A 22,662-nucleotide genomic window follows, 5' to 3' on the forward strand; every position below is an offset into this window, starting at 1 on the left:
AAAGCACAACTGTATACTGTAACTTCACAGCTTCAATGACAAAGCAATTACTGTGATATTACAGTACATTACTGGGGAATTACAATCTTTTGCTGTACATTGTTACAAGGCCCTGTACTTTTACAGTGTGTACTTTGAAAGTAATGTACAAGTTGACAATAATATACTGTGAATTTACAATCATTGTACAATTAACCCCCTCCCCCCAACAAACAACTCTGAGGTAAAGTCAATGTTAGCCCAATGGCATATTTATTAACAAATACATATTTTTCAATGTACAGCAGATGCCAAGAACTTCAAGAGTTCAAGAAATTCAACTTTCTAGTCATAAAAGTCAGAAAATGCAGAGAAATTGTGCAAACTTGCAATTCAACTAGCTGTGTCACAATAACAGTAATGGACAGGATGGGAATGAGGCCTTCATGGCAAGATAAGAGAGCGATGAAGGAATGTCGTAAAGGGGTCAGGTGCTCCTCTCAGTCTCAAACATTATAATGAGTCCACACGCAACAGCATTGTGTAAAAATCTTGTAGTGCAAAGTTGTCTTGAAAAATTACAAAAAGAACAAGGCTACTCAAAACTGAGCCTGACAACTACCGCTGCAAAAAAAAACTATGATGCCCACTCAAAGTCAATAAGTTTCCTCAAAAGGGTGCTCACATGAGGGTTCATTGTTGTCCGCTTCTTGGTCTTTGAGCCTCTTTCAGGATTGATGCCCAGGAAGCACCTGTTAATAAAGCAAAGATAGTTTCAGTTTTAAATAGACTTACAGTATGTATTGCAGACAGCATTTATCAAGGTGTGCTTTTTGCTGTGCTTTTCCCCCACATCAAACCCTAATAGATTTATAATCCAAACTTGTTAGATCTTACTCTCACCATAATTTTTTTTTAGCCATTTTTAGCCAAGGTGCCTCAGGTTAGGTTTGCCTGAGGCAAATAGGGTTGATTTTCTACTATGAGAGGACATATCAACGTGTGCCGCCACTGAAATGCATCTTCACACAATTGGCCAGTTGGTAAATTAAAACCAAACCCTGTTGAAAGTATGACAAACATATCCTTTTCAATAAAGGGCCTGAGAGCATTTTGTTCTGCTTTGAAAGAAAATTTCATCTACTTCATTCAATACATTCGCATTTCGCAATAGACGTTTCAAAATCATCATCACATAGCCTGCCCCAAAACAAAATAAATAGCTGTGATTGGACCAGCAGGTATTTGTCAGCATAACATGTGTAGAAACCCAGACTGATCTGCAGAGCGAAATTGAATGAGTTCGCGAGATCAGGGTGGTCTCACCAGGCTAGCCTCAGGCCCCGTCCACACTACTGCGTTTTAGTTTAGAAACGGAGAATTAAAACGAATACGATTTCCGTCCACACCAGCGTTTTAGCTGCATATTAGAATTGATCTCCGTCCACATTAAAACGACTGAAAACGCGTATCACGTGACCATTCACCAACACTGGGCATGCGCGTGCCGGTGTAAACCTAGAGACTTTCAAACATAGACTGTAAAAAAATGCTTTCAAACATCAAAATATCATTTATTAATATGTATTTGTGTCAAAATGACATATAAACATGTTTTCCTATTCTATTTTTCTTGGAAACGCTTCCAACACGCTTGCGTGTCGCATGAAAAATAGGCGTCGGTTCTATATAGCATGTAGTGCTATGCGTTTACTGCGCGAGCCGCACCTGAGACGCTTCCAAGAGGCAGTTTCTTCTTCTTCTAACTGTAAGAAACTGTTCCAGCGGGTGGAGTTTACTGGTACTGAATATTACCTGTGTATACTCCATGACTGATGACACCCAATCATAGAGCCGAGCGCGAGCCTCTGCGTCATCGTTTCTAAAGTCCTCTGTTTTGACCTGTCCACCCTAAAACGCCCTCCGGAGATTCAAAACGAAAAACGGGTCGGCAGCGTTTCTAAAATTCTCCGTTTTGGGTCTCCGTTTTTGCCGTTTTAGTGTAGACGGGAGGTGCAAACGTAGCAAAAGGTCTCCGTTTTTAAACAAAAACACGGTAGTGTGGACGGGGCCTCAGGTACCTCGTTTGTCAGCATTTTAGACCTCAAGACAATCATTGAGTTGGAAGCCTGTACTATAATGTGAATTACAAGATTAAATGTGATCTTTATAAAATACCTTTGAATGAACTCCAGCGTTGACGATCCAGCGGCAGGATACTCAAGGTTGAAGACGTAATAGCTGCTGAAGAAAGCAGCTACTCCGTGTAAAAAGAAAGGGTGTGGGCCCATCACGACATGTCCCTCGATGGATATAAGCCATCCAGAGGGCTTCATCATGTCACCTGAAATGAACAGATACAGCATTATGTGTTATGAGCACTTTGCGATCTGCTTAAGATACAAATGGCTATACAAATGTAATTATTATTATAATTATAATTATTATTACTTATTGTGGTCTTGTAGATTTCTAGAATGAAAACAAAATAATGAGTTAGAAATGTCGATACTAGATCAAAGTAACATTACCTTGAATGATCAAGCAGGGGCTGCTGGGGAGTTCTGCAGTATTGACCAGTGGCACATGGCTGTAACATAGTTAACACACAATAGCATGGATTTAGGATAAAGGATAAATATTGTTCATTGGTCAGAGGTAGTAAATCATGCAAGGTAAATGTTGATAATGTAATCACTCATTTTGCATTTTAAATATTTGAATAAAAAATCTTACATCAACTTCAAGCATCAAACTCTCTCTGATGACCTGGAAAGAAAAGAAAAAGGAGAAATTACACAAATGCAAACAAAAATAAGAATTTCAGTTTGAATGCAGATCATGATCATTGATCATTGTAATTTAATTTTAGCCGTATGTCAAAAATGATAGTGGTATATATATAGTGTTTTTTTTTCTGTAGCACTTTGAGATTGCTCACTCAATGTAACGTGCATTTACAACTTTTACAATTATTATTCATTCATATCAGGACAAGTGGGAAACCCTAATGTTAAAACCCTCCCGTTGTCGAACACGACATGAGACTAAAAGGGGGTCGCACACCGGATGCGCAGCTCGGCGCCACGTCTTTTAAATTCGAACACATTATTCTCTATGAGAGTACACACCGGCGGCGCCTTTCGGCGTCTGTCCGCGACGCCCAGCAACGGCTCAGCACCGTGTTCAAAATCCTGCCGCGCCACAGAGCGCCATTTACATGGTTTTATATTAAATTTACATTTATAGAGATGTAGCCTATATCTTCCTCTTACATTCTCATAGAGAATAATGTGTTCGAATTTAAAAGACGTGGCGCTGCGCATCCGGTGTGCGACCCACTTAACAGTTAGCTCAATAATGTTGTAACTAGGATATCCGCTGAAAAAATATTTTTTCATGGACCGTTTGAATCACTAAGTTATTAAAGTTAAACAGCTAACGGTTAGCCCTGCTAATCTATGATAACCTTGACTAATTACAGAAATGTGCACACATAAATAGTAATGTTTGTCCCATCATTGGTTTTTATAAACTTTACAAACACCAGATTTGTCTAAACGGTGATAGTGACATGAAAAATTATAGCGAAACTCTCTTCATTAGCTACTAACATTACTACTATTAGCAAATGCTGTGAGAGAACTTTCAACAATTCCGGGCACTTGCTAACAAAATGTGAACTGTGTCATGCGATAAACGTTTATTTGAAAGTAAATATTATCATCATATTAAAATAACATGGGTGTAAGTGCTGCAAACATGTATGCTACTCACCTTCTCCATTCAGCCCGGAAATTCAGAAGAGGGACACGACCGCGCCTTTTCAGTTCAAATTCAAAACAGTTCGGTTATGTCATGTGACTTCCCAGGGCATAATTTCAATACAATATTTCACTGTAATAATACTGTTTAATGCTGTGAAATCCTTTTTTTTTTTCACTGTGTTGCTGTGATATTACAGACCTTGTTGTGATATAACAGCAGGTTTTAGATTGCAATATTTTACTGTAAAATAAGAGTTAAATGCTGTAAAATCCAAGGATACTGTAGTTTTTACAGGTATTCATTGGGATATTACAGGGAAACTTAATTACAACAAGTTACTGTAAAATAATACTGTTAATTATTGTGAATTGCTGGTAATTTTTAACAGTGTGAGGTTGTGTGGGGCTGAGCTTAAATGTAAAAAAAAAACAAAAAAAACATGAAAATAAAGTGCAGAAGCTCAGGTACTGTCCATGTAAACAATGAAGTGAAATATTATAAACACCGTTAATAAGACTAAAATAGTCAGTGTGATGTAAACATAAACACAGCTCAAATGATTTTTGCATGTGTCCATTAAACGTTTCTATGAACCCCTTGTTAAAAGCATTGGTTCCATGGCAGGCCTATTTTGACTTCAGGAACAGAATCTGATCAACATGTTCTGGGGTAAGAGCACTCCTCTGAGGGTCCAACTTCTGAGTGCCTTACACTCGTTCTCCACTCAAGAATGTCAAGTGTTATCAGTCTCCCTTCTCTCAACCTCTTCCAGACAGTCCTATTACAATAATAAAATCTTACTACCTCTTTTGTTGATTAGCCAGGGATGTCACCAAACAATAATTGCCCGCACATACTCCACCGCTACTGTATCTTTGACAGTTTTCTTCAGTAATAAAGTAATCATTAAACAAATCTTATTAGTCTTATTAATTCTTGTGTTATTACATTTATCCAGATTTGTTAGCTGTTGTTTATAACCACCATTCATTTACTTCATACTTAACGTTGAACATTATTCATATTATTATTATTCATATTATTATTATAGATTCTGGCCTTGGCCGCCCTGGGTGTGATTGACAGCTTTAAGTAATGGGGGAATGTAGTGTTAGTGTATTAGTCAGGAGATGGCGCTGTAGTCCACATGTTGTCACCTATAAAAGGTGTAGAGTAAGAGTTGAAGTGTGTTGTACATGCTGACCATTATGTAACATCTGGCACTGTTGGATTGCTTTAGGATTTTAATAAATCTATAAGAACTGAGAACTTTCTTGGCCTCATGCTTACCAGGATTTAAACATTACAACATCAGCAATTGCTGGTATACTGGAAATCTCTGAACACATCTAGTGTGTGTAATCAGAAATGTCCTGTATCTGATCATCTCTGTGCATCTCAAGTGTGTGGACGTGTACAGGGTTTTCACACACATTAAGTTTCACTGAGATGTCCAATGTCAAATTAAATCCGTATTGGTGACAAATGTGGGCAAAATTGGGCACCCATAGGAATGAATGGGAAAAACTGTAATTCACACCATTTTTTATTTTTGTCATAAAAAAAAAATCAAAAGATCCAACACAATAATACATACACTCAAATGAAGGGGTGATCCTGTACAACATTCTCAATGTGGCAAACACACACACACACACACACACACACACACACACACACACACACACACACACACACACACACACACACACACACATTCAATGAGCCTATAACAGAGCTGTTTTTTTAATTTATTTTTTTATAAAAAGTCAAATAAAAAGTCACTCACACATACAAGCACAAAGAATTGAATGAGCCAATGACTGACCTTTTTTTTTATGTTCCAATCAATCAGCTGTGCACACACACACACACACACACACACACACACACATGCGCACAAGTGCATGTACACATTATAACTATGATTATTGTTTATTCTTACCTGTTTATTCTTACTTTAACACTTACTTTTTTGAGTTATTGTTGTTTATTCTTGCCTGTTTGGTACCAATAATTAAAATTTGATGTTTTTTGTTTGAAATAAATGATAAATGATCAACTACTTTGTCTTTTCCAAATAGCATGGTCATATTTGTCAACGCATATTTTGGCATCTTTGCATAGTCTCACCTAACACAGATATATATATATTTTTTTTTTTATTACAATTTTAACTTGTGATAAAGTCAAAAACTTAAATTCATTATAACAGTTTTATAGAGTTCAGCCTACATGCAGCCATTGAATAGCCATCTAGTTACTATTGATATTATTGATATTATTGCTTTTTTCTGTTAATTTTATACCAACATAAGACACCAGATGTCACCAAAGTCACCACATTTTTAAGTTTTAGCTATCTGAATTTAATGAAATGATTTTATTTTACTGAAGTTAAAGTAATATTTAATATAACATAAAAATAAGCATAATTTACAGTTTTTTTCAATTGCTAACATCCTTTTGTCCAATCTGTTGTCACATTTTCAAAACTCTAAACACAATTAGCTCAACATGTCTCTTGTGACCATACCATTAACACTATTCATGTTGTTTTCACACAAAATTCAGTCAATTAACACATTTCTAGAATGCCTACATCTTCTTTACATATAAGCATACCCAATGCCAAAATCATGGATCTTTATAGTCTTTTTTACAAATGCTTAAACGTAGCATGCCAGAAAGGAAGACATAATGTTCCACACCAGATACAGTATAAAGTCTCTACTTCTGCAACAATATCAGCTCAAACATATTGAAACAAATACAAATAAAATAAAGAAATTCAAACAGATGATAAACATTTTTAAATGACTGATCATTACAGTAAGAAACAGCTGATTCCAATCTCAGTCAGAGGTGTTGAAGACTTTCCATTACATGGACATACACAATACTGTAAAAAGGCACTATTTGGATTAGTTTTGTTCAAAGCAACACAGAACAACAGAGGAGCAGAAGAAGAAAGAAAATGTCTGGTCGAGGGAGAGTACTAGATGGTCGAGGGAGAGGACCAGATGGTCGAGGGAGAGAACTAGATGAACCAGGGAGAGGACTAGATGGTCGAGGGAGAGAACTAGATGGACCAGGGAGAGGACTAGATGGTCGAGGGAGTGAACTAGATGGACCAGGGAGAGGACTAGATGGTCGAGGGAGAGAACTAGATGGACCAGGGAGAGGACTAGATGGTCGAGGGAGAGAACTAGATGGACCAGGGAGAGGACTAGATGGTCGAGGGAGAGAACTAGATGGACCAGGGAGAGGACTAGATGGACCAGGGAGAGGACCAGATGGTCGAGGGAGAGAACTAGATGAACCAGGGAGAGGACTAGATGGTCGAGGGAGAGGACTAGATGGTCAAGGGAGAGGACTAGATGGACCAGGGAGAGGACCAGATGGTCGAGGGAGAGAACTAGATGAACCAGGGAGAGGACTAGATGGTCGAGGGAGAGGACTAGATGGACCAGGGAGAGGACTAGATGGTCGAGGGAGAGGACTAGATGGTCGAGGGAGAGGACTAGATGGACCAGAGAGAGGACTAGATGGTCGAGGGAGAGGACTAGATGGTCGAGGGAGAGGACTAGATGGACCAGGGAGAGGACTAGTTGGACCAGGGAGAGGACTAGATGGTCGAGGGAGAGGACTAGATGGTCGAGGGAGAAGACTAGATGGTCAAGGGAGAGGACTAGATGGTCGAGGGAGAGGACTAGATGGACCAGGGAGAGGACTAGATGGACCAGGGAGAGGACTAGATGGTCGAGGGAGAGGACTAGATGGTCGAGGGAGAGGACTAGATGGACCAGGGAGAGGACTAGATGGACCAGGGAGAGGACTAGATTGTCGAGGGAGAGCACTAGATGGTCGAGGGAGAGGACTAGATGGACCAGGGAGAGGACTAGATGGTCGAGGGAGAGGACTAGATGGTCGAGGGAGAGGACTAGTTGGACCAGGGAGAGGACTAGTTGGACCAGGGAGAGGACTAGATTGTCGAGGGAGAGGACTAGATGGTCGAGGGAGAGGACTAGATGGTCGAGGGAGAGGAATAGTTGGACCAGGGAGAGGACTAGATGGTCGAGGGAGAGGACTAGATGGACCAGGGAGAGGACTAGTTGGACCAGGGAGAGGACTAGTTGAACCAGGACCAGGGAGAAGGAGAGGTAGGGGGAGAGGAGTAAGAATGTGTGCTGCTGTTCAAAGGAGAGTAAGAGCTGTTGTCACAGATGAAATTAGAGCCACCATCATAGACCATGTGATAAACCATGGTCTATCATTGAGAGAGGCTGGTGAAAGAGTCCAGCCTAATCTCAGATGGTCAACCATTGCTTCCATTATCCAGATTTTTCAACAAACCAACAGGTAAGTCATGCCTTTCATGAGGGCTATCAGCGCAGTTGCTATTTAGTGTATTACAGTAACTGCTGGCCACCAGCAGTTACAAATACAAATATGTTGCATTTTTGTTCTTCTAAAGGCACCAACGACTTCCTCGCTCTGGGGGAAGAAGAAAGCTTCTCAGAGATGTAGGATGGGTCATTGCTGACAATGCAATAAAACTGAGAGAAATTCAGACCAGAACTATAGAGGACAACCTGGTATTCCAGAACGTGGAAAGCATCAGCCTGGCTACCATTGCTCGGACTCTGACCAAACACAGACTTCGAATGAAACAGTTGTACACGGTTCCCTTTGAGAGAAACAGTGATCGGGTCAAGGAACTGTGTCTGTACACCATGATTATTCCACACTTCTTTTTTTACCACTATTCTCTATTGCTACTCTACAAGTAAACATACCCACATAGTGAAAAGCATTTATGTAAAAATAGATTTTTCTTTAAGAGAATTATGGAGATGGAGGCTAATCAGACATTGCACAAATTAATTTACTGAATGTAGACGAGGCAGGGTTTAACCTGGCAAAAACACGTAGATGAGGAAGACATGTAATCGGGGAAAGGGCCACCATTGATGTGCCGGGTCAGAGAGGAGCAAACATCACAATGTGTGCTGCGATCTCAAGTGCTGGTTTGGGCCTGCAGAAAAGCCAGATTGGTCCCTACAACACAGAGCGCCTTCTTTAGTTTTTAGATGAGCTCCACCAACAACTGGTGCCAGAAGCAGAACAGGTGGGAGGAAACATGAGGACATTTGTGATTACATGGGACAATATAGCATTCTAGCATTCACATGCAATCACTAACGGGCTTTAGGGACTATGGGATACAACCTTAAGGTTACATACCTTTAGGTACTATGGTGATACAAAATCCAGGAAATAATTAAGTTGATTATAATGATGAATTCTGCCAAAAAGAATATAGTAGGCGACTAAACTATGTATAAGAAAAATATGTCTTACTTTCTTTATTGTTTAATAGAGGCCATTTGCCAAGACTTGAGAGAATAATTTTATAATGTCAAAAATGTTCACCATTAATGTTTTGTGTGCAAATAAAATTTAAATAATGTGAGACTCAATTTCCACTGTAAAATAGAAACAACATAAAGACAGTATATTTTAAATAATTGTTTAATGGCATATTTTTCTGAATGAAGGCCAGTATCACTGTAGCTACTGATGTCTCCATGAAAATGATTTTTTACTTTTGAAAATTATAACAACTTTTAATATAAGTGAACTTAAAACTATCCTCACATAAACCCAAAAATAAATGTAATATTTACATGTGCCCTTCCTGTCTAACAGGTATGAAATATACAGAAATTGAATTAGGTTATCAAACAGTCCGCACTGCATAAATTATGAATTAAATTAGATTAATCCTTATTAAAGCTGCAAGTGTTCTTTAGTCAAGAGCAGTGAGTGATTTTCTCTGTTCCCTTTGTTCTTTGGTTAACTTTACTGACAGACAGAATTAGTGGCTGCTGTCACTTTAAGATCTGCCGCTGCTGACAGGCTCTCACACATCTCATTTTCTAATTTACTCTTGTTCATTTAAGACTTTATGTAACTAATTTAAGACTGCTTTTGTGTTATGAGGATACTCGACAAAACGGACATTTTGGCATTTTGGTGTGTGTTATTGACTTGTTCGTTCAAGCGTGAAAGAGAACTGCCCAGCAAAACTGATTCTGACGCACTGTCTGTGCGCATTGACGCAGGCAGGCGCTCCGTGTCCTGCTCGGTCCTGCTCCTCTTTGGTGATGACGGCGTGCGGTTAAAAAATCATAACAAACTAATTTGAAATTGGGGGAACGAACGGGATTTCGAAAAGAGGGTGGGACATGTCCCCCCTTTCCCCATAGGAAATTACGCCCGTGAGTGAAAGGCGAACCATTTTATTATCTGCTTACCTTGATTGTCATCCAAACTTTCAAACGCGCATCAGTGTCTCCGACTCCGAACCTGTGCTCTGAACTCTCTCTGAACTTTCACACGCAACTGACGTATCAGGTGCAAGGTTTTCAGCGAATCAACGATCAGAGAACGTTGTAGGCAGATGTTACAGCTGTGGGCCTTAAACTCCTCTCCTGTCGTTAATATGCTGTGGTCTAGTCATCAACAGAAAATTAACGGATTTTGGCGTGACATTTCTTGCGTGTGCGAGAGAGCGTGAGATTGATGCTGAAAGCGTGAGTGTCACGCCAGATGCGTGAGAGTTGGCAACCCATGAATTCACGCACACACACACACACACACACAGCTGAATGAAAAAAATGGATTTCATACTGTATGTTCTATACTGATAGAACTGAAACATATGCAGTTTTTGTAATGCCACCAACTGTTAGTATTTTGACAGTCATTAGCCGCTAGTGCGTGCCAGGGCCAGTCGCGTTTCCACTGTCACTTCCGGGGCTTGATCGGGGCTTACTCGGGGCCAACGGCCAGGATTTCTGGCCCGTCGAATACCTTGGGCCAAAGCGGGCCAGCTCGGGCTAGAGGAGTGGTTACCAACAGAGGAGGAGTTTACCATTGGGAGACGGCAGCGCCGGATGATTCTGTCAGCATTTAAGACTTAAAAACAAAATAATTTAAATCGCGTTCATGTTTGTTGGTCACTGGAATTCGCTAGATTTGACCAACAGAAAGCTGCTTGAAAGTGACTCCTGTGTGAGCTGTACTTCATACATTACGTCGCTACACTGCTGACAATGGCCAATGGACTTTTTTGCCTGTGTAATTTCATGAAATTCACAAATGTGACCGCACCTTTACTCGCTGCAACATAAAATGCAATCAATAATAAAATCTTCACAAGGGACATGTGAGGTACTTAAAGAGTTAGAAAAGTGAAAATGTGCAGCAGATTTGTATCTTCTCTGAGGTGAGGTCTGTAGCATGTGGGATTCCACAAGGGTCTTCATTAGGACCACTGCTTTTTTCTATCTTTACGAATGATCTCCCACTGGTCTGTAAAAGAGCTTCTGTGTCTATGTATGCGGATGATGTAACGCTTTATATGCCTGCACCAGCTTTAGAAAATATTACTGCAACTCTCAACAATGAGTTGCAGATGGTATTTAATTGGGTTACTGATAATAAACTTGTTTTAAATTTAGCTAAGACTAAAAATATCTTATTTGGAACTAAATGTTAATTAAAAACAAGGCCCATGTTGGATTTAGTACTAAATAATGTTGCTGTTGAGCAGGTACATGAAATAAAGCTTCTTGGGGTAACCTTAGACTGTACTTTGTCGTGGTCAAGACATATAGAAGAAGTGGTGAAAAAGATGGGGAGAAATATATCTGTAGTTAAAAGGTGTTATTCGTTTTTAAATCCATATTTAACTAAACATGTTTTGCAGACCCTAGTGTTATCACACTTAGATTCTTGCTCTGTGGTTTGGTCAGGAACTACAAAGAAGAATTTAGGGAAACTACAGAGGGTTCAGAATAGAGCTGCTCGTTTAGCCCTTTGTTGTACAATAAGGGCTAATGTTAACAAAATGCACGGCAAACTCTTCTGGTTAACGGTTGATGGGAGGTTAAAAGCATCACTTCTTGGCTTTATAAATAAAATTAATGTATGGAAAACTCCTGACTGTCTGTATAGGCAACTTACTCTGAGTTCTAATGTACATACATATCCCACGAGGCATGCCGTCATTGGTAAATATATTATTCCAAAATCCAGAACAAACTCAAAACAACGTACAGTGTTGTATAGAGCTATGGTTGAATGGAACTCTCTTCCAGGTCATATTGTTAAAACTCAAAATAATATTGGTTTTAAAAAACAAATAAAGGAATTTTTTATGTTAGCTTATATTAGTAGATAGAGTATATTGTATGTGTTTGTGTGTATGTATATGTATATGTATATGTATATGTGTATGTGTAAGTGTATATGTATATATGTGTGCGTATGTATGTATATATGTATTTCATGAGAATTTGTTGTTTCAGTGGATGATTGAGCATTGGTTGTGTATGTTGGTAATATGTTCATTTGTGTATTGATTATGTAGTGCATTTTTTATTCGTGTTATGTGTTGTGTGTGGACCCCAGGAAGAGTAGCGGATGCATTTTGTTGCATCAGCTAATGGGGATCCTAATAAAACAAACAAAACACAGTGATTTTCAGGTCACCAGGAGGATTTTTATTCTTGTTCAAACTTGTATTTCAGCTTACCGAGATCCCTGCAAAGTACAAAATTTACTGTTAGTAAGGTTATTAAAGTGATAGTTGTGAAATTTAAATAAATTCCTCAGCCTTGTGACGTTCCAAACCTGTTTGACTTTCTGTCTGTGGAACCCAAAAGCAGATCTCAGGCATAATGCAACCCCAGTCACCATTCACTTTAACTGCATGAAACACAAGCAGAAAAAAATTGTGTAAATCATTCATGAAACCATTCTTATGTACACTTGTCTACTTCAATTCAATGCAACAATTTATGTAAAAATGGTTAAGCTTTTTAGAAATGTACTGGTTGTTCTAGGGAAACAAAACAACAAAGCTGATTATTCACAACATAATATTTATTGACCGGTAAATGGCTTTAAAATTGTATTTTAGAAAATGAGGGCACCTGTAGTACGTTAAGTAAAGTTAGGCTAAACAAAAACAGACCAAACTATATTAACCTGCTTTTGTTATTCATAATCAGCTAAATTACTTAGGCTATATCAGCAATTTGAAGACACAGTTGTACAGAATATGTTGAAATGAATGACTAAATCCATCTAAGACAATAAGTCATTCATTTATATTTGTTCATTAGATCAACATAGTTACCTCAAACAGTCACACTCCAAACTCCACGATGGCCAAGACCAAAGAGCTCTCAAAGGACACCAGAAACAAAATTGTAGACCTGCACCAGGTTGGGAAAACTGAATCTGCAATAGGTAAGCAGCTTGGTGTGAAGAAATCAACTGTGGGAGCAATTATTAGAAAATAGAAGACATACAAGACCACTGATAATCTCCCTCGATCTGGGGCTCCACGTAAGATATCACCCCGTGGGGTCAAAATGATCACAAGAACGGTGAGCAAAAATCCCAGAACCACACGGGGGGACCTAGTGAATGACATGCAGAGAGCTGGGACCAAAGTAACAAAGGCTACCATCAGTAACACACTACGCCGCCAGGGACTCTAATCCTGCAGTGCCAGACGTGTCCCCCTGCTTAAGCTAGTACATGTCCAGGCCCATCTGAAGTTTGCTAGAGAGCATTTGGATGATCCAGAAGAGGATTGGGAGAATGTCATATGGTCAGATGAAACCAAAATAGAACTTTTTGGTAAAAACTCAACTTGTTGTGTTTGGAGGAGAAAGAACACCATACCTACTGTGAAACATCATGCTTTGGGGCTGTTTTTCTGCAAAGGGACCAGGACGACTGATCCGTGTAAAGGAAAGAATGAATGGGGCCATGTATTGTGAGATTTTGAGTGAAAACCTCCTTCCATCAGCAAGGGCATTGAAGATGAAACGTGGCTGGGTCTTTCAGCATGACAATGATCCCAAACACACCGCCCGGGCAACGAAGGAGTGGCTTCGTAGAAGCATTTCAAGGTCCTGGAGTGGCCGAGCCAGTCTCCAGATCTCAACCCCATAGAAAATCTTTGGAGGGAGTTGAAAGTCCGTGTCGCCCTGCTTTAGAGGAGATCTGCATGGAGGAATGGGCCAAAATACCAGCAACAGTGTGTGAAAACCTTTATGCACCATAACTTAATGCACTGTGGTGCATGATTAACTTCATGGTGCATGATAAGTTAAATAAATTTGATTTATTTGCAAATAAATTCTTTAAAAATCAGACAATGTGAATTTTCTTTCCTCATTTTGTCTCTCATAGTTGAAGTATACCTATGATTAAAATTACAGGCCTCTCTCATCTTTTTAAGTGGGAGAACTTGCACAATTGGTGGCTGACTAAATACTTTTTTGCCCCACTGTACAGTACTGTACCGGTGTAGTACCGGATCCAAATTGCACACCACAAATTTGCTGTAGTTCAGGTAGCATCCACCCACCTTCAGGAAACATTTCAGGATACACTCGAGCACCAAAATTCATGCACAACCTCGCTGCCTGGTATCAACTTAAAATAGATTCAGGCGATACAATAGGCGACATGTACACTCTATACGAAAACAACAACAATGGCATAGACCCAAAATTGTGCTAGAATGTTAAAAATTTGGAACCTGCAACATATAGGTGCACACATACAGAAACACATAATGACACACACATGAGGTTCACAGAGTTAATGTACGATCTCACATCGTACACACCTAACGGGCAAAAACCAAAAACATTTGTGTGGACCAACTGGAAGGAAGGAACGTATTGTGTCGGAGAATGTTCAAATAGCATAGACAATTTCACCAATCCACACAACTGTTCATGGACTGTTATGTATTGTTTTAATTTGACATCCTGTGGATACACTAAACCCAAAATGTGTCCAGAATTGCACTCAATTCCTCCTGGTGGACTGATTAGAGGAAACATCAACAAAACTTTATTACATGATGTAAATTTGGTAACTGACACATGTGTCGTTGTAATGTTAAAGGGTAAGTAAACCCCTGGTCAGAGCCTGACTCCACCCACTGCCAATATTTGAAAAATGCTGGAAAAGTAGGCAGATCCCAGCGGAGGGGGGGCGTGCATCTGAGACGCTCTGTAGGCAAGGGCGTGGTTAGCTGGTACCCTCTGACGTCAGAGGGTACCACAACTTTCAATAAGAAAATTCAACTGCAGTAGCCACCGTTCAACCTGAAGAGGGCAGCACTCTTCTACTTTGTAGAATTAAAACCCTTTAAACACAAATGTAAAAAAAAATTCTTGAATCGATGAACAGCATTAATAAAGCCCCAGTCTTCCAGATCATTAACTAAAAAAAGTTGTTTTAGGGTTTAGTTACCCTTTAATGATGAGTCATATGCATGGCTACAGTCACGAATCGATGATTTCATTTCTGATTACAAAGACAGACTTGCCGTCCAAATTCCACCTGCTCGCTCAAAACGAGACCTGCTCAGCGGGATAGCCGGCTTGTTCGGATCAATTAATTCAGCAGCCAACACCTATAAAATAACCAAACAATCCCAATTCTCCACATGGTTGACAGATCAGATGGCCACTGGTTTTCAACACATCACCAATAGCAATGATAACATTATCAAAGCGGTTTGTTCCGAGGCGCAGGCGCTTCTAACGGTCAGCCACACATTGTTCAATCAGACCCGTACCATCGAACGTGACTTAGCCTGCAGATCATATGCACAAGATATGTTCACTGCAACAAGACAGGACATTTTAGACCTTCGTTTTCACAAGACCCCGAGACATGTTCTGAATGATTTAATTGAGGTTCTAGATTTGCATAGATAGTTCTCTTCAGAAAAAATGAAAAATGTCAAATATTCAGAACTGTTATCCACAATTATGATGTACTGTATACTGGAAAACCGAATGTATTGGTTGCATTGGGTTTTTGCCACTTTTCCTTTAATCCACCCAGATCAAGTTTATCCAAATTCCACTACTACTCGCTCCATTGAAGTGGTAGTTAAAGATCAGGTAATTAAATATGATCACCTCACTGGATATATGACTTTGAAGGGTACTGAGACCTTGTTTACCAGTCGCACTTGTTGTCATGAAACTCACAATTATGTTGTCTGTACATGTAACACATTGCAGCCTTTCTCTTCCAATGATAGCAAACTCCTAAATGTTGAATCATTGCATGGCCATTCAAATGCTGTTCAAGTGTCTCATACACAGTGGTGCGTCATCAGTGAGATGAATTCGTTCACATATGGAGGACTGACCTGTCCTGCTAATCACTCCTTTTGCTTGGAAGTGACAGAGGACTTCTCTATGGGACAGATCGACATCCTCGGAAGGATGCTGTAACGAGGTTCAGATGTTATGGGAAGAAGGAGACGGGAACCGGCGGACATTTAAACTTTTAATAATAAAAATAACACAAATACAAAACGAAAGTAAAAGACAGCAGCCCCTCATGGACAACTGCTGTCACAATAAAATAAAACAAAACACAGCATAAGTACAGGCCTGTTCCTCTCTCAATCACCACTGTCGTCGCTCCTCCTTTTATGCTTCCGCTCCTCCGTGAGAGATGCGAGACCGGTGCGTCGCGCACGTGCCGCTCATTAATCACGCCACCGGCCTCGTGCCGCCCTTGTCGTGCTCGCCACAGATGCCAAAGGTCTCCCCATGGTGGGACGACACGTTTTATGAACACAGAACACAAGCTTTGGTCGACACAATGGACCTGGTACAGTACGTCATCCTCCAAACAGAGTACCACCTCTCTCAAGCGCAAGTGGAGACAAACTTGGCACGAAAGACTGCACAGATCCTGTCTAGCTCATCTACCCGATCGGCACAGACTGCATACACCTGGTGGGACTGAGTACTTCGAGGTTATGCGGTTGGAAGAGCACTCATCTTCTCCTTCACGCTATTCCAATGTTGCTACTTCCGACACCTCATCAGATCGGTAAAAGCATCCACCAACACTATCTTGACTCTCAGCCCCTTAAAGCTGCCCACCTTACAACGACTGAAGTGACACCGCAGGAAACCCTGTGAGTGGCCCACGGTGCCAAATGGGGGAGCTGTAAGGCTGGAGCCAGTATGTCTGATCGACCCCTTGATGAAACAAAAGGCCCTCCTGAGAATTAACACTTGAACTATCTCCTGCATATGCAACATGAACTTCCGAGATGCAGCACACAGTGCAGCTCACACTTCACACACACTATCTCTCCTTCATCCCCCCCCCTCCTCCTCCTCACCTAAAATACACTGAAAACCTATGCAATGTTAAGTATGTACAAGAAGTAACTATGCATGTTTGATATCATTTAAAGTGTCTCAGTGCGCCTGGTAAAATGGTCTCATTCATAATGAAAAGCTAAAAGAAGTTATAAAATATGAGAGAAGTGATGTGTCCCTAAAAGGTGTTCCCTCCCCCAGATCCTCCATTCAGACTATACCTCCTGTATGTAAAACAAGAACCCATTCAAGTACAAATTCTGATCTCACAGTTCTGAACCCCTCAATAGGGAACCAAAATCTAATTATAATGACAGTGCCACCATTTGGTAAGAATATTGAATTATCTGGGTTTATAAAGCAAAGGAGCAGAAAAGTTCGGGGAGTCTGTAATTTTTTTGCCAGATAATCATTTCTACAAATTCCTCTATTTCTGAATTGTTGTTATGATATGCTTAACTGATGACTTTATTCTTATGAATTGGATTTTGAATTATTGCTTCATTACCTGGTCAATAAATTGTAAACGTTTGATTTTATACTGATTGACTCTGAGATTGTTTTTCCCAAGTAGATTATCGGATTCGTATATTTCCACAAGTTTGCGTCAGATTAGTGACGGCTATCTGGTATCAATTTCAAGTGTACTTGAATGCAGAGACGAGTTATTTTCCGTCTAGAATCAGCAAATGCTGTTTGATCAACCTAGATTTGGGTACGTCTAATTACCTCTGTTTTAATGTAATGTTACTTTAGATAAGTGTACGTGGAATGCCACGAGCTTGGCCAAGCCAAAGCCATTGTGAAGTTGATCGACTAACGTCTTTTAATGGTGGTCAAGACCTCTATTAAAGTAAAATGATTGAGTTAAGTTCAAGAGGAGGCACTCCAAGGGGGATATTTACATATCTTTGATTGTGTACGTGTGAATACGGCAAATCCCAGATATTTAGCCAATTACCTCTGTTTTGATGACCGGAACTGGCGAAATTGTGCCGGAGACCTTGCGAAAAAGAAGGACCTCAGATCCATATAGTTTCCTGATCTAAGCGGGTAAAATATAATCAGAGTTTAAAAGAATAATCCAATATTCGTTCACGTTTAATGATGCACAGATATCATTAAAATCTTTTTCATTTATGGAGCCAGATTAAATAACGAGTCAAAACATGTGAGAAAATATATTGTAGAGATGTGACGGTGATAATATTCTCCCACCGGTTAATCGAATTGTGACAACACCGGTATTACCGGTTTCATCGTGGGGGTGGGGGGGGTGTTAGAGTGATGTAATTTTTTTTTTACATGCCGTCAATTCATCATTTGTATTGAGTTTGATTGACATGCGATCTGACCAATCAAATTCCACCATTTTTGTGCGACAAAGCAGTCAGAAGAGTTATTGATTAACTTTGGTGGATTTGAACTTGGCTTTAACTGAGGCAATCTGTCACGACACATTAAAGAGCCAAAAAACGGTAGGCCTATTTTATTTTTGTTTGACTGACCAAATTTGAAAGTTGAGACTTTGTTTCATATTAAATATTAGCTGCTCGGTCCTGTATTTCAGCGCGTTGTCAGTGTCCTCTATTTTTCACTGCTTGAGATCATGTTGAGAACAATAACGCCCGATTTGAGGGTGTAGGGCGCGATTTCGGATTCAACCACAGTGTTTTGAATGGTGGGTTCGTTATTATTCGTTATTATTCATGAAAAACGCAACAACAAAACGGACATTTTGGCATAATTTGTGTGTGTTATGTTTTGTTCAAGGCCGAAAAGAGAACTCGATACTGACGCGCGTCTTTTCCGTGTGTGTAGGACTTCCACAGCGCGGTCTCTTGTTTTGTCACGCTTGAATGGTTGAGCGTGATCATACAACGCTAGTCAACTGGTGACAGAAAATACGGATACTGCGTAATTGCTTTAAAAAATTTTTTTTTGCGGTGCTGCAGTGGGCAAGTGATGAAACAGGTGTTGCGACTGAACACCGTGTAACACCGGTAACACAGACTATCGTGCCAAGCCTAATATATTGCATTTAATCTTATTGTTTTGCGAAAAAGAAAGACAAGTAATACGCAGAGAAACCTTCCCCGTATTATTGGAAACCCTCATTGGACCAATAGACGGGCTTACAGGGGTACGAGACCATTTGTCTAGAGACCACCTTCCTTTGTGTGCCAGTTATCTCTAAACTCTTACAAACCTTATTACCTTTTGTTTTACTTATTTGGAAATTAGACATTTGTGCCAGTCGTACTGAGACATTTCAAATGATACCAAACATGTATAATACTCGATGATAATCATTCACATTAAACCATATATATTCTTGTGTGAGTTTTGGTGATAGAAAGAGTGGGGGATGAGGGGAAGAAATGTAGATTAGGTGAGACTTTTGTCTCAAATGGTGAGTTCAAATGGTAATTTCTAGCAAGGTCCTTTGTCTTCTCGAGGAGTGGTCGTTCCTCAACCAGTTCTTCCAGTTTCTCCAGCTTACATGTTTTAGAAAAAAACGAGTGGAATCTCAAGTTAACAACTCTTCATGGCAGACATTGATGTGTGTGTGTTATTCTAATATAGCATTTGTAAAGTCCCCTTTGTAAAGACTTTAACATCATCAGCTCCTCCTGTGGTTATTAACTTCCTCTGTTCTGATCAACTGAGTGATTAAATTCTGCTAGAGTTGCTGTTGGTGACAATACCACAGTGAAGTGTTGCTTTACACGTGTGAAACGTGTGAGACGTGCATATACTGTTAACCACACTATCTCACCACACATCTGCTCTGAACACAGTTTATAAGATATTATTTTAAACATGAGAGCATTACTGTTAGTCTCCCTTCCTTATTTTAGCAGTTTCCTGAATTATAAAACAGATTTTAAAAGTATTGTAAAGTAATTATTAGCATCAGCTTGGTAAAATAAAGCGCACACTGTGTCCCACAGTGAAGTGTTGCTTTACATGCGTGAAACGAGTGAGAAATGCATATACTGTTAATCACACTGATTGTCTGGTTGGCCAGAGGAGAACTGAGCGACTGAGACTGGGTTCTCCCAAGGTTTTTTCCCCCATTCTGTCTCTGATGGAGTTTTGGTTCCTTGCCACTGTTGCCTTGGCTTTCGGCTTGCTTAGTTGGGGACATTTAATATTCAACAATATTAATGATCTGCCTTACTTAATGTGGGCGATGACGCTATTTTCTTCTAGAAACAAACTTTGTTGTATTATTTTCATGTTATCACTGTGAAGCTGCTTTGACACAATCTGTGTTGTAAAAAGCGCTATATAAATAAAGGTGACTTGACTTGACTATACACATTTTAATTCATTCTATACAGATATTAAAAGTATTGTAAAGTAATTATTAGCATCAGCTTGGTAAAATAAACCTGCATTTGCACATGAGCGTCTGTAAAGCAGATATTAACTGTCTTCAGGGAGTTTCTACAAATGGATTATAACGTTCTGCTTTACTCTCTCCAGCCTTGAGAAATATATCAGATCCAGACTCCTTTATCAACACTACAAATGCTCTGGAAGATCTGGGATGTATTTCTCAAGCACCACTGATTTAACTTCCGCCTCCCTGAACTTCTGGACCACTTTGCTAAAACACTTGAACGAGTCGTTTTCCACCAACTATCTACATTTCTCACACAGAACATCCTCCTGGACAACAACCAGTCTGGCTTCAGAAGCGCCACTAAACTGAGACGGCCCTGCTCTCGGTTATTGAAGCTCTGAGACTGGCAAGAGGAGCCTCCGAATCCTCAGTTCTCCTCTTGCTGGATCTGTCTGCTGCTTACAGTTAACCACCAAGAAGAGCATCTCAGGAACAGTGCAAGGCAAGGCAAGGCAAGTTTATTTATATAGCACATTTCATACACAATGGTAATTCAAAGTGCTTTACATAGAAGAAATTAAAATAATAAAAAGAAATAAGAATAATTAAAACAGTTTAGAAAAATAAAATAAAATACAGTACAGTACAAACAGTCGGACGAACAGCGGCACAGTGCTCATTCAGTAAATGCACAGCTAAACAGAAGTGTTTTAAGTCTGGATTTGAATGTGACTACTGTAGGAGCACATCTGATCTCCTCTGGAAGCTGTTCCAGCATAATAGCTAAAAGCGGACTCGCCATGCTTAGAGTGAACCCTTGGTATTTCTAGCTGATATCAGAATCAGAATCAGAAAGAGCTTTATTGCCAAGTGTGCTTGCACCCACAAGGAATTTTTCTTGGTACTGAAGCTTCCAGTGCACATATACAAATACAAATACAACAAGAACATAGTAATACAAATTCTAAGAATGAAAATATATAAAAAATAAATAAAAATAGTATAAAAGTAAAAAAGTAGGGTCACAGTTGGGTTTAGTCTGAATAAACATTTACAGATTATGAACATATTTACAGTATTTTGAGTAGTATGAATAATATAAATATCACCTGAATTAGAGAATATTACACTAGACAGTGGGAGTCTAGCGCATGTTACAGATTATAAACATATTTACAGTATTTTGAGTAGTATGAATAATATAGATATAAATATCACCTGAGTTTATTGCACTAGACAGTGGGAGTATTGCACTTACAGGCATATGCTTGGGGGGGCATGTTAAGTGTTCAGAAGGGAAATGGCCTGTGGAAAGAAACTGTTCCTGTGCCTGGAAGTTCTTGTGGCCAGTGATCTGTGTCGCCGTCCTGACGGTAACAGTTCAAACAGGGGGTGTCCAGGGTGAGTGGAGTCTGTGATGATTTTACCTGCTCTCTTCCTCACTCTGGAAGAGTACAGGTCCTGGAGGGTTGGCAGGGGGGCACCAATAATCCTCTCTGCAGTCCGGACTGTCCGTTGTAGTCTCCTGATGTCCGATTTGGTAGCTGAACCAAACCAGACAGTGATGGAAGTGCTTAAAACAGACTCAATGACGGCTGAGTAGAACTGGATCAGCAGCTCCTGTGGCAGATTGAACTTCTTCAGCTGGCGAAGGAAGTACAGTCTCTGCTGGGCCTTTTTCACAATGGAGTCAATGTGATTTGCCCACTTCAGGTCCTGGGAGATGGTAGAGCCCAGGAACCTGAATGACTCCACTGCTTCCACAGTGCTGTTCATGATGGTGAGAGGAGGGAGTGCTGGGGTGTTTCTCCTGAAGTCCACGATCATCTCCACTGTTTTGAGTGTGTTCAGCTCAAGGTTGTTATAACTGCACCAGACAGCCAGCTGTTCAACCCCCAGTCTGTAAGCAGACTCGTCACCATTTTGGATGAGACCGATGACAGTGGTGTCGTCTGCAAATTTCAGGAGCTTGACAGAGGGGTCTTTAGAAGTGCAGTCATTAGTGTACAGGGAGAAGAGCAGTGGGGAGAGAACGCACCCTTGGGGGGCGCCAGTGCTGATGGTGAGGGTCCTGGATGTGAGTTTCCCCAGTCTCACTAGCTGCTGCCGGTCCGTCAGGAAGCTGGAGATCCACTGACAGATTGTGGATGGCATGGAGAGCTGAGTCAGTTTGGCTGTGAGAAGATCAGGGATGATGGTATTGAAGGCCGAACTGAAGTCCACAAATAAGATCCGTGCATAAGTCCCAGGTCTGTCAAGATGTTGCAGGATATAGTGCAGTCCCATGTTGACTGCATCATCCACAGACCTGTTTGCTCTGTA

General features: G+C 40.2%; 1 long non-coding RNA gene across 1 annotated transcript; it reads right to left on the reverse strand.

Annotated features, from left to right (window-relative positions):
* Positions 1–229: 229 nt before the first annotated feature.
* On the reverse strand, positions 230–2,948 carry LOC311301538. Its single transcript, XR_014629471.1, has 4 exons — positions 2,716–2,948; positions 2,511–2,569; positions 2,158–2,323; positions 230–731 (listed from the first exon to the last, which is right to left on the reverse strand). It is a non-coding gene; the product is annotated as an uncharacterized lncRNA (long non-coding RNA).
* Between the last annotated feature and the right edge of the window lie 19,714 nt (positions 2,949–22,662).

Source organism: Rutilus rutilus, assembly GCF_951802725.1.
Source record: "Rutilus rutilus genome assembly, chromosome: 1".
NCBI lineage: Eukaryota > Metazoa > Chordata > Actinopteri > Cypriniformes > Leuciscidae > Rutilus > Rutilus rutilus.